The sequence below is a fragment of the Eutrema salsugineum genome, unplaced genomic scaffold (genome assembly GCF_000478725.1).
Source record: "Eutrema salsugineum unplaced genomic scaffold, Eutsalg1_0 scaffold_3, whole genome shotgun sequence".
Taxonomy (NCBI): Eukaryota; Viridiplantae; Streptophyta; class Magnoliopsida; order Brassicales; family Brassicaceae; genus Eutrema; species Eutrema salsugineum.
In genome coordinates, this window is record NW_006256756.1 from 5,740,916 (window position 1) to 5,753,776 (window position 12,861).

The window sequence follows — 12,861 nt, forward strand, 5'->3', positions numbered from 1 at the left end:
AAATTTCCAAGAGAGCATGAGATGGAGAACTTTCCTGGGTTGCCTAGCTTGGGAATAGATTTGGGTTTCACCCTTGTTGAGCCAGTGCTAGAGACTCCATCAGATGTCCTTCCTTGAACCATTCTCTGATCCTTTCCTTCAGCAATCGCAGAATCATTCTCTTTCATATCAAAACAAGCTGCCTCCCCACCTTCTTTCTCAATGTCCTCATTGAGATCACAGAACAGGAACTCAAACTCATCTATGATGGCGTCCTCATCATCTTTTGTCAGGCATTTGTCACTTGAGACATTGCCATGGAGAAGGTCCTCAATTTCTTGGACAGCAGCATGATTCTCATCATTTGAGAGGATTGCATTGCAGTATTCTGTTTGATGTGCAATTGATGTCCCTGGTAAAGATCTTTGAGCTTGAGAACTGCAGTGGCCCTTGTTGTTCTCTAGAGTCTTGACTTTGGAAGCCAAGGTTGAAAGTTGAGTTAGAAGATCAGAATAAGTGCAGTCCACCTTGTTGTTAATCTCTGCCATTTTCTTGTTTAAGTCTATGGCACCACTTGCTTGACCTTTGAGGATTTGCTGGAGCAGGTTCTGCACTTCGTGATCCTTATTCTCTGAGTTATGTTGGAGACTTTGTTGTTGAGGAGAGACAAAACCTTGTTGTTGAGTGTTTTGAGGATATAAGTTCTGGTTTGGGGGATTCTTGTAGTAGATAAAGCCCTTTTGGTAACCTTGTTGGCCACCTACAAAGTTCACCTCAGTTGTGATGTCTTCCCTTTGAAATGTGTCTTGAAACACATGATTCACATCTCTAACAAAGTTGGCTGACTGATGAGAAGCTAAAAGAAGTTTGTCTAGCTTCTCATTGAGAGACTTGATGTCTTTCGTTGTCCTTTCCTCTTGAGCACTCACAGCTCCTCTTGAATTCCTTTCAAAGTCTGATCCATAAAGCTCATCACTCTGAGCTACATTCTCCACTAGGGTCATGGCATCATTGACTTCCTTGGTCATGAAATTACCATTTGAAGCTGTGTCCAAGAGAAGTCTGACCTCTGGTAAAGTACCTCTGTAGAATGTACTTAGCAGCTGACAATCTGAGAATCCATGGTGAGGGCATTGCATGGTATACCCTCTAAATCTTTCCCAAGCCTCACAAAATGATTCATGGTTCTTCTGAATGAAACTTGAGATTTCATTTCTTAACCTTGCTGTTCTTGATGAAGAGAAGAACTTGGTTAGAAATGCTCTTTTGCATTGCTCCCAAGTTGTGACTGATCCTTGAGGTAGAGACTTTTCCCACTGATGAGCTTTGTCTCCTAGAGAAAAAGGAAATAGCCTCAACTTGAAACTGTCCTCACTCACTCCATTCATCTTAGTTAGATCACAAACTCTATCAAAGTTGTCAATGTGATCTAATGGGTCTTCTAATGCCAAGCCATGGAACCTGTTTGATTGCACCATGTTGATCAGGCCAGATTTGATCTCAAAATCGTTTTCAGGTGTTGGGGCTTGAATCCCATGTCTTTGACCCTGAGCATTGGCCTCATCACCAGCTCCCACAACTTGTCTTGGACGTGGAGGCGGTGGCTCTTCTTGATTCTGGTGGTTTCCATTACCACCATGAGCCTGTTGCCCTTGATCCATACCCAACCTCTCCATGTGCTCAGCTCTTTCTCGTTGTCTCCTTGCTTGACTTCTGGTGTTCATACACCTGAAAACAAAGACAGCACTTGAAAGGTAATCAGTAAAACAAAAGAAAATGACTTGATCTCAAGAAGATCCAAAGTCCTAATGCTAGAATGAACTCTCCAATTGGCAACGGCGCCAAATTGATAGTAGGAATTTTTCAATCCTTGATCAATTCCTCAACTACTCATGTCATTGTAGCACTTGAGGTATCAATCCAAATGGAGAGATTCTAGACACTAAGACTATGAGGATCAATTCTTAATCCAAGTCTAACTAAGCAGATGAGTTGGTAACCAAGATTATCTAAAAGCATATAACAGAACAAGCAAGAACAAACAGTAATTAAGAATTAAACAAGCAAGAGAAACTAAACAAACACTCAAATTCAAATAAAAAGAAAGCTAAACCTCTAGATGTGATCATTGATCAGGGTGCTTTAAATGTGAATTCATGATGCTAAGCAAACAATGCAACACTTGCAAATCTTTAGTCTAGACTTCCAATTCAGATTAATTCATTCTCATGACAGAAGTCCCTTTGTTAATTACCAATTCAAGACTAATTCCCATTAGTGAATAAGCAATTAACAAGCATAAGGTTCCAAGTCTAACATGACCAGACAGCCTCTTTGTGCATCAAAATAAGAGCTAAGAAAGACTGAATCTTATACAGAAAGATAAAGCAAGCATCACATGATCTCAAATTCCAATTAACTTAGAACTCTAATCTAGATTAATCCTCTCATGAAGGCACTAACCTCTACACTAATCCATTTTCAAACAAAATCATCATTTGTGAAATATGAATCAATGAGCATTAAGAAACAGTTCTAATATGCCATTCATGCATTTAACAATCATTCCCATGACATTAATGCATAAACCCTTAGTTAGCTTTCATTCAGGCATTTCATCAAACACTTTTGGTGCATGAAAAACCCAGATTCTAGACCCAAGTGATGTGCAAGGATCTAGCATTAGGATCAGCTAACTAAGGAAAGGAGAAGAGAATCTAAGCTTAAACAATCATTAATCTACATCTAAGCACCCTAATCTACACACCTAGAAGCTTAAAAGATGACTACTCACCTACTCACTAATCATGAAGAACACATCTAATCTTTTGCAAGAGATGATGTTAATCATGATTAGAAGCAGAAATGAGATGATGAGATGATGAGAAACAGACTTAGATTGATTAAATCCTAGAGATCTCTCTTAATCCAAAACGTTTTTACACTAAAAAGGAAAGAAAACTAGAGAGAAACTAAGAGAGAAGATGATCCCCTTGGGTTTTTCTCCAAAAAGCTATATATACTAAGTGCTAATGAACCGGGTCAGCCCAGGACAAACTGGGTACTGACCCGGCTCAGTTGGGTCAAGTGGAAATCCTGCGGGTCAGTCCAGTATGTCCCAGGTCGCACACCTAAGTCGCAGTAGATGAAGACTTGTCTTGTGAAGCCTGAATCGCCTTGTCTTAGCCGCACGCCTAAGTAGGAGTGTTTTGCGAGTGTTGCTGCGGCTTGGTCTCCTTCCTCTCCAACTCGCAGGGCTAAGGCGGTTTCTGGGGAATGTACAAACTGTGCGGGTTGGTCTCTATTGCACCTAGGTCGCAGGCTCAAGTCGGAGTGATTTGCGAGTGTTGCTGCGGCTTGGTCTCCTTCCTCTCCAACTCGCAGCATCCAGAGCAGCTTAGACCACTTCGCATTCCGGAGAGTGTAACTCCTATGAGACTTGTCCGAATTGAATGATTTCGGTTGCAGAAGACAGAGGACTCATTTATCTCCAACTTTTGTGAAGAAAGCTTCGGTGCTTGGGAAGTGTAAGGCTTCCTGGAGGGCACATCTTTGCAGTGCATGTACACGACCAGAGAGAGGCGTCTAGACATGTGTCCATTCCGGAGACTGTATCTTTCTGCTCATAGATCCGAATTGAATGCTCTTGGACGTTCTGGAAAGAAGGCTCAAATGTCTATGGTTCTCATGAAGGACCCGGAAACTAAATCGGCCTGGAAGTGCACCGTCCTTCGCATCCTTTAGAACTGATCTGCTCGGTCCGGAATACCTGCGAGACTGGGGTTCCTTCCGACAAGCTTATCTCTCTGCTCACGCGTCCGAATTCCACGATTCTACTTTCTAAGAGACCGTGATGCAATGCTCTCCAACTTCTATGAAGCACCCGCCGTCTGAATCGGACCGGAAGGCTCCCCGGACAGGCGATCATTCAGGGGTATCGGATTGCTCCGGAATGAGTGCGAGACCTGTTCGTCTTCCGATTACCATATCTTTCAGTTCTGTGGTCCAAATGCCTTGATTCCAACTGTTATGAACTCTTGACTCAATTATCTCCAACCTTTATGAAGACTCCGACAGCTAAATCTTCCACTTTTTTCAAGCTTTGCTCACCATTCCACCTCCTGGATTCATCTTTTCAGCTCCATATTCACCTGATAGACACTCGTGTTATTGGCCGAGAAAGCTACCCGCGGGAAGGATTTTGGTCGAGAACCTTCGACCTTCAGTACACCATTTTGCCGAGAAACCCAAAATTGCTCCTTTTCACCATTTTTGATCATTCCAACTCCATTTCTTCATCTGAATCACATCATCCACTCCAAATTGGCTCCAAAAGCACCTGTTTAACACTCCAAAACATGCAAAACTCTCTTGGACCTAATGCAATCTCCTAAGTCCTAAAACAATGCCTAAAGACCTAAAATGCATGCAAATGAGACATGATTCTGACTAGAATATGTAGATTAAATGATGCAATTTATGAATATATCATAGAGCAGCTTGAAGAGGATCCTCAGTGTTCAGTTCCTCAAGCAACTCATCAGCCAACTGGTCCATTGTCTCCACATAGAAACATTGACCTTCAATGGTGGGTTTCTTCATCATCTCATTCACATCAAACTTGAGCCTTTCAGACCCAAGTTGAAGCTCTATTATCCCACCTCTCACATCAATGATGGCTCCTGCAGTTGCTAAGAATGGCCTGCCCAAGATGAGAGGATCTACTGGTTCCTCATCCATTTCCAGCACAACAAAATCTGTTGGAACTTCAAAACCACCTATCTTGACAGGTAGATCTTCCAACATACCAACAGGCAATCTAACTGATCTATCTGCAAGGATAAGAGAAATCCTTGAGGGTTTGAAAACTCTAAAGCCTAACTTCTTAGCTATGGAGAATGGCATCAAGCTGACTGATGCTCCTAAATCACAAAGACATCCAGAGAATAGAAGAGGTCCAATGGCACAAGGGAGTGTGAAGCTCCCTGGATCAGTTAACTTCCTTGGAATGGACTTCTTCTGAATGATAGCACTGCATTCATGACTTAGTACTACCATGCCTTGAAGCTCTTTTTTCTTGTTCAGAATTGCATCCTTCAAGAACTTCCCCATCTTTGGCATCATTAGGAATGCATCAATGAGAGGCATTGTGAGTGGTGTCTCTTTGAGTGCCTTCTCAAATACAGCTCTTGCCTTGTCCACTAGTTGCTTCTTAAATCTCCCTGGAAATGGGAGCTTGGGTTGGTATGGAGGTGGTGGCACATACTTCTTCTCTGGTTCTGGTTCCTTTGCTACCTCTTTACCCTTTTTTGACCTTGGTTTCTCAGCAACTTGCTCATCCTTTAAGGCTGCCTCCCCCTCAGGTTGATCATTGTCCTCAATGATCACTTTGTTGTTCTCAATACCAGGTAATTCCTTGCCACTCCTGAGTGTAATGGCTTTGGCATATTCCTTGGGGTTGGGTTCTGGTTTTCCAGGTAGGTGACCTTGGTTCCTTGAGCTTGATGCCTGGTTTTGCTTCAGTTCCTTGATTTCCTGCTGCATAGTCTGTTGACCCTGAAGTAGTTGTTGCAGAATACCAACCATATCTGTACCCATCTGTGGCTGCTGTTGGACCATTGGTGGCTGAAACTGTTGTTGAACCGGCGCCTGCTGTTGGAAATGTGGTGGACCAAACCCTGGTGGTGCCTTTGGCTGCTGTGAAGTGTAACCAGTGCCCTGAAATGGTTGCTGTTGCTGACCAAAACTCTGATTCTGACCAAATTGATTCTTGGGTTGGAATGACCCTTGAAAGTTGTTCTTGGGAACAAAGTTCTTTGGAGCTTGAGAATTGGGATAGACCTGGTCTTGTGGGTTAGCTACATTGGTGTTCCTGTAAGAGAGGTTTGGATTGGCATTACCATACTGATATCTTTGGAACCTCTGATTCCCAATGTAGTTGAGCTCCTCTTGGGTAAGACCTTCTTCACTTATGTTCTCAAAAATTTGAGAAGGTTCCTCATACTCTCCAACAAAATGCATTGGCTTCTGAGTGGTGAATTTCAGCTTGTCCAATTCACTCCTCAACTCCTTAACTTCTCTGGTGAGCCTCTGTTCTGAGCTTGAACCTTCAGACCTATTTGATCTGTCATAGTCTTCACCATAAGTGTCATTGCTCAATGCTAAGTTCTCCACTAGCTCTAAAGCAGCATGTATCTCTTTACCCAGAAAGTTCCCATTGGAAGCAGTATCCAGCTGGTTTCTAATCTTGGGAAGAGCTCCCCTATACAGTGTGCTGAGAAGAGAAGCCTCACTAAACCCATGGTGTGGGCATTGGTTTGTGTAGCTCCTGAATCTCTCATATGCTTCACCAAAACTTTCATTGCTGTGCTGAGTGAAGCTAGAGATTTGGTTCCTCAGTTTTGCAGTTCTTGAGGTGGAGAAGAACTTAGATAAGAAGGCTTGCTTGCATTGCTCCCAGGTTTGAATGGAGCCTCTTGGAAGATTCTTTTCCCATTGATGAGCTTTATCACCAAGACTGAATGGGAATAGTCTTAGCTTGAAGCTGTCTTCTGAAACTCCATTTATCTTGGTCAGATCACACACCTTATCAAACTGGTCCAAGTGTTCCAAGGGATCTTCCATTGCTAACCCATGGAACTTTGAGTTCTGGACCATATTCAGCAATGATGCTTTCACTTCAAAGTTGTTGTTTTGCACAGGTGGTGCCTGAATACCAGCTCCATACTGATGAGCGTTGGCCCTGTCATTCTCTCCAACATAGACTTGGGGTTGCTCATATCTTCTTTGCTGTGGTTGGAAAGGGTGGGGTTGGTGGTGCACCTGGTGTCCTTGCTGAACATTGGCCTGATGCCTTTGTTGATGAGCTTGAGCTTGTCCTTGGTGGACATAAGCTTGTTGGTGGTGCACCTGTTCCTGCTGAACATTACCCTGGTGAAGCCCTTGACCAACTCCAATACCAGCTCCATGACCTTGAGCCTGTTGCTCCTGAACTGGTTGTTCTATATCTACCACGTGATCTCTTTGTTCTGCCATCTGGGTCTGATCAATTTGTCTACCACGTCTGTCTCTTCTCCTCCTTGGTACCAAAAGGTTGATGTTGTCGTTTAGAGGAAAAGGAGGACCACAGCTTCTTGATCTAGACCTGGTGTTCATACACCTGAAATCACAAACAGAACTTGAAAGGAATCAGTAAAAACAAGAAAGTAAGCACCTGATCTCAAGAACAGATCAGAGCTTAATGCTAATCAAACCACAATTTGGCAACGGCGCCAATTGATAGACAAGACTTTTTAGGGTCTCAGGGCTATCAATCCCCTTGTCAATGTAGCACAAAGAGGTTTATCAATCCAGATGTGGTGTTAGACACTAAGCTATATGATCAAGTTCTTAATTCAAGCAAACAAGAGTGGGTTTTGATTAATCTAGAGACAAATATAAACATAAACAGGATTAAAGACTAATGACAATGACAAATGATATGATTGTGAATATGATATGATGGAGGCATGAGATTCTAGACATGATAGTTGGTTAGGGTGCTTTAGTGTTAAACTAGAAATGCTAATGACAATGATGAGACATGATTCAAGTGATTAAGAACTCTAATCTAGGTTAATCCTCTCATGAAGGTATTAACCCCTATACTAATCCATTTTCAAACCAAATTCCCATTTGTGAAATATGAATCAATATGCATTAATAAACAGTTCTCAATGATCATTCAAGCATTTAACAAATCATTCCCATGATGAAAAATTACTTAAACCTCTAACACAACTCTTTCAGGAATTTCATCAAACACTTTTGGTGCATGAAATTCCCAGAATCTAGATTTCAAGTGATTATCAAGGATCTAGCATAGAGAACAGTTGTTTAGAGAAATGAACCAATGAATCTAGCCCTAAGCACTCCTAATCTAACACTTTAGCTCCCTAACCTACACATCTAGAACCTCATTAAGGTAACTACTCACTAATCATGATCAACACACTAGATCCTTTGCAAAATGTGTTGTTAATCATGATTAGAAGTTGATTTTGATGAATCGAAATGATGAACAAGATGGAAAGAAACTGCAAATCGATTTAAACTCTCTAAAACAAAGTGTATTAAGTGGTTTTTCACAAAAGGGGAAAAAAGACTAAAAGTAGATTAAGTCCCTCCACAAATTAGGTCTAAAAACCTTATAAAAGAAGCTTGGGCGAACCGGGTCAACCCGGAACAAACCGGGTACTGACCCGGCCTTGATGGGCAAAGAAGGGTTTGCCACGGTCTGGTGCATCCTTGGTGTGACCGTGGCATTCCTGACCGTGTCAAAGTTTTTACTTGTGTTCTTGGTTCCTTTTGTTGCCGCGGTCTGATCAAGCTTCATCTGGGACTCGTGGCAAGTTAGCCGTGTCAAACGCCGAAGATGTGTAGAGGTTGCCACGGTCAAGCCTCCAGACCGTGGCATTCACACCGTGCCAAAACTCGCATGCATGTGAGTACCTTCCCAGCCAAGTATATGCTTGCCACGGCCAAGTCTCAGGCCGTGGCATTGAGATCGTGTCAAAAGCCGAAACTGTGTAGAAGTTATCTCCAGCCTCTTGTTCATTTGCCACGGTCAAGTCCTAGACCGTGGCATTCAGCTCGTGCCAATCGCCGAAGGTTGCAAGATGTTGCCACGGCCAAGCTTCATACCGTGGCATGTTTAACTTAGTCATCCTGGGCTGTCTGGACCATCTCGCATTCCGGAGAGTGTAACTTCCTGGAGACCTGTCCGAATTGAGTGATTCCGGTTTCAGAAGACAGAGGACTCATTTATCTCCAACTTTGATGAAGGAAGTTTCAGTGCTTCGGAAGTGTAAGGTTTCCTGGAGGGAACATCTTTGAAGTGCATTTACACGACCAGAGAGAAGCGTCTAGACATGTGTCCATTCCGGAGACCGTATCGTTCTGCTCAAAGCTCCGAATTGACTGATCTCGGTTGTTCTGGAAAGAAGACTCAAATGTCTCTGATTCTCATGAAGGCCGCGGAAACTGATTCGGTCTGGAAGTGCACCGTCCTTCGCATCCTTCAGAACTGATCTGCTCGGTCCGGAATACCTGCGAGACAGGGGTTTCTTCCGACGAGCTTATCTCTCTGCTCACGCGTCCGAATTCCACGATTCCAATTGCTATGAGACCGTCCTCCAATGCTCTCCAACTTCTATGAAGGACCCGCCGTCTGAATCGGACCGGAAGGCTCCCCGGACGGGCGATTTCTGAGACTCGTTCACACCCGGAGATTTTGGCCGATACACTTCATTCGCGGTACGTGAAAATGGCCGGTAAAGCTTCCCGCGGTACATGAAAATGGCCGGTAAAACCTTCCTGGCCAGCGAGAATGGCCGATAATCTCCCAAGACCTGATTTTTCCACTTTTTCAAGCTTTGCTCACCATTCCACCTCCTGGATTCATCTTTTCAGTTCCATATTCACCTGACAGACACTCAAAATATGCAAAGACTCATTGGGACCTAATGCATCTCCTAAGTTCTAAAATAAACCCTAAGGACCTAAAATGCATGAAATAAAACATGATTTGGGATGATTTATGCAACCTAAATGATGCAAATTATGAACATATCATCTACCAATAATACCAGTACAACTAGTTGTACCCGAAACACGAGTTGTACCAATACTACTACCTGTACACTATATCAAGTTGAACCAAGAATACTAGTTGTACTAATACTAAAATTTTTAGTTGTACAAGTTATACTGAATTTAAAACATATAACATTACCTCTAAAGGCAATATGAACCCCGGAAAAGTCCAATTCCCTCGAACAGATCCTCCAAAATGATCCACCAGATGTGCAACCTCAGCTAAGAAGTCATCAAAAGTGAAACGACCCCAGGGAAACGTTTCACACAGATCCAGATCATCCACCACTCAGAGAATGAATGGGTCTATGGATCCACCATATTTCTTGGACTTTCCTTTGATGACAGTTGCTAAGAAGAAAAGTACAACCATCTTCAACCGATCAGTACAACCTTCAATGAAATCCATTGATTCCAGCTTCTCATGCACCACTTTGACCTCAATATTAGTCTTTCCAAACTGCTCCTCCACAAAATACATACTCCCTAACTGCTCATAGTCGGCTGGATAATGGTGGCAGAATAATCCTGAAAGAAGGCCGTGTTCTCTGATTGAATACCGAACAGGCACACCATTCACAACAAACCAACACTGCCGCTGCTTGTCTGTCACTGCTGTTCGGAGAAGCAACATCCACATTCCCATTAACATTCTATTCTTCTGGATAAACATGTGGACAATATGCTTGAATTGTGGGTGGTTCTCAAACCAGTTTCTCTCTGAGATATCAAGCCTCTTGAAGACTTCCATGAAATTAAAAGTTTCACACCTTGATTGAAGCTTCGGGTATAACCGATACTCGCTTTGCTTGAAGAATAAACCTCGAGGTTCCATCGGTACTGAGATGTCCTCTTGCTGCAATCAAAACGCATAGGATAAGTGAATATAAGTGTATTGGTACAACTAGTATTCTTGGTACAACCAAAACCAAAAAATAAGTTGTACGCGATAATTCCAGTTGTACTAAACTACATTTCGTTCAACCACAAGCAAAAATCAGTTGTACGCGATAATTCCAGTTGTACTAAACTACATTTCGTTCAACCACAAGCAAAAATCAGTTGTACGCGATAATTCCAGTTGTACTAAACTACATTTCGTTCAACCACAAGCAAAAATCAGTTGTACGCGATAATTTCAGTTGTACTAAACTACATACCTGTAGACCACAAGCAAAACTCAATTGTACACGATAATTCTAGTTGTACTAAACTACATACCGGTTGTAATGGATCAACATTTGAGTTTGAACCCAATCCTTCTTCTGATGCAGTAGCATACTCAGCCTCAGATCTCTCTGGTTGAGAAGGTGAACCCCTAGTCGACATCCTCCAAAAATTCTGAAACAAAAAATCAGAAATCAGTTGGGGTTTAGGGTTGAGGGAAGAAAATCATAAATTAAGGTTTTAATTACTCTTAAGCCTAGAAGATACCTGTTCGGCGATGACGGAAGTGTGAAACGGCGGTGGTGGCAAGCCTAAAACGGCGACGGCGACGACCCTAAATCAGAAGGGTGAAGAGTGGAGAGTGAGTGCGAGTGAGTGGCGGTGAGCGAAGAGTGTGGGGATTTAATCGAAGAGGAAGAAGATGATGGAAGAAGACGAAAATGATGGAAGAAGATGATGGAATCGAAGAGTTCGAAAATGATGGAGTATGGAGATAATGGAATCGAAGAGGGGAGACGAAGGAGGCGGGAATATATCCGATTTTTAGGGGGTGGGGTTTAGGTTTAGGTTTGCTTTCTGGTTTAATTAAATTGAATGGTTTAAAGGCCAGTTTAAAATAATTAAATTGGTTTAGTTTAATCATTTCGGTTAAGTTGGTTATTTAAATTGGATCTGGTTTGAGTCCGGGTATTCTGAATTGGATATGTAATTTGGTTATTCATTAATGGTTTTTTGGTCTTTTTATACCCTTTTGTATTAAAAAGAAAATCAAAAACAAAATATAGAGATAGAAAGAGTATATGAGAATTTCTTATAACGGAGAGGAGTATGTGAGGTTAAGCTCCTGATGAGACTTTGTCCCTTGAGCTCACTCTTGGTCGCAAGTTCTATAGTTGATCTATCTTTTTCATAATTTTCTTTAAATAAAAAAACATATCTCTTACTTAATTTGCTTTTTATGTAATAATGCTTTACCCTTAATGTACAATGGTATACAATATTTAAATTCGAGCAATCTATTATAAGATTGATGTGATTTGCTCTTAATATTGCATCTAATCAACCGTAATATCCGTAAGTTCTTAAACTGGTGTAGATTTTTAAAAAGTGTGTGGTTGTTTATCATAAAGTCATTAAATCATGGGAGAATTGGTTTCATCTAATCAAGTTTTGAAATATTTGGGTTTCCTACAATAAAGGAATTCTTCTTTTAAAAAATTCTATTCACCTTTAACAAAAACAAAATTTTATTCAAACATTTGGATTTATGTTAATCCTAAAAGCTTGTAAATCTCTTTTTACTTAATCATTGCTATGCAAATATCAAAATCTATAAAAGAATCTAAACCCAAACTTTATCGGTAAGTTTTTCTATTATAATGAGAGAATTTTGGTTCCATATTTATTTTACCGTTCATATTTTTTTAGAGACATCTTTTTTCAGAAAGTCTAAAAATTAAAATATAAAGAAATTTCTTCCCATTTAAAAACTAATAGAAAAAATCCTGCTAAGAAAAAAAATCTCAATTGTACATTAATTTGAAATCTGATAAACATAAGAAACATACAAATGAAATACAAAGTAATAATTTGGGATTATTTCCTTTTATAATAACTTTTCATTTTCCTCTTATATTTTCCTTATATTTCTTCTTAAATACTATTTTTATGGTTGCAGCAAATAAAAAACAATTATACGCAAAATGAGTTGTTTATAGTTGTAGCTTAAATAATCCTTATAATAAGTTTTTACCATTCACACCCCCTAACTATTTCAGTTTTTAGATACAACTATAAACAACTCATTTTGCGTATAATTGTATTTTTATTTGCTGCAAATAAATAGTTCCGCAAGTATATAAAAAACTAAAAATGTATAAATTCCAGATCATTGTTGGCTTATTCACGTCTCTATAATAAACTTCTTTATTTTTATTATTCTTAACACTAAATTCCATAGAAATTTTTTTTATCCCATCATTGTTTTAAATTTATAAAAAGTACATAATTCAACTTGGTCATTGCTGTGCTACACAGTTTTGAATTTTTGATTATCTTGACAATATAGATGGGATTTTTTTT

At 40.7% G+C, this 12,861-nt stretch overlaps 2 non-coding genes across 2 annotated transcripts; both read left to right on the forward strand.

The window, feature by feature from the left end:
* Positions 1-1,095: 1,095 nt before the first annotated feature.
* On the forward strand, positions 1,096-1,202 carry LOC112085591. The gene has a single exon (XR_002898893.1). It is a non-coding gene; the product is annotated as a small nucleolar RNA R71 (small nucleolar RNA).
* A 5,072-nt stretch (positions 1,203-6,274) lies between these two features.
* LOC112085568 lies at positions 6,275-6,381 on the forward strand. The gene has a single exon (XR_002898871.1). It is a non-coding gene; the product is annotated as a small nucleolar RNA R71 (small nucleolar RNA).
* Positions 6,382-12,861: the final 6,480 nt, after the last annotated feature.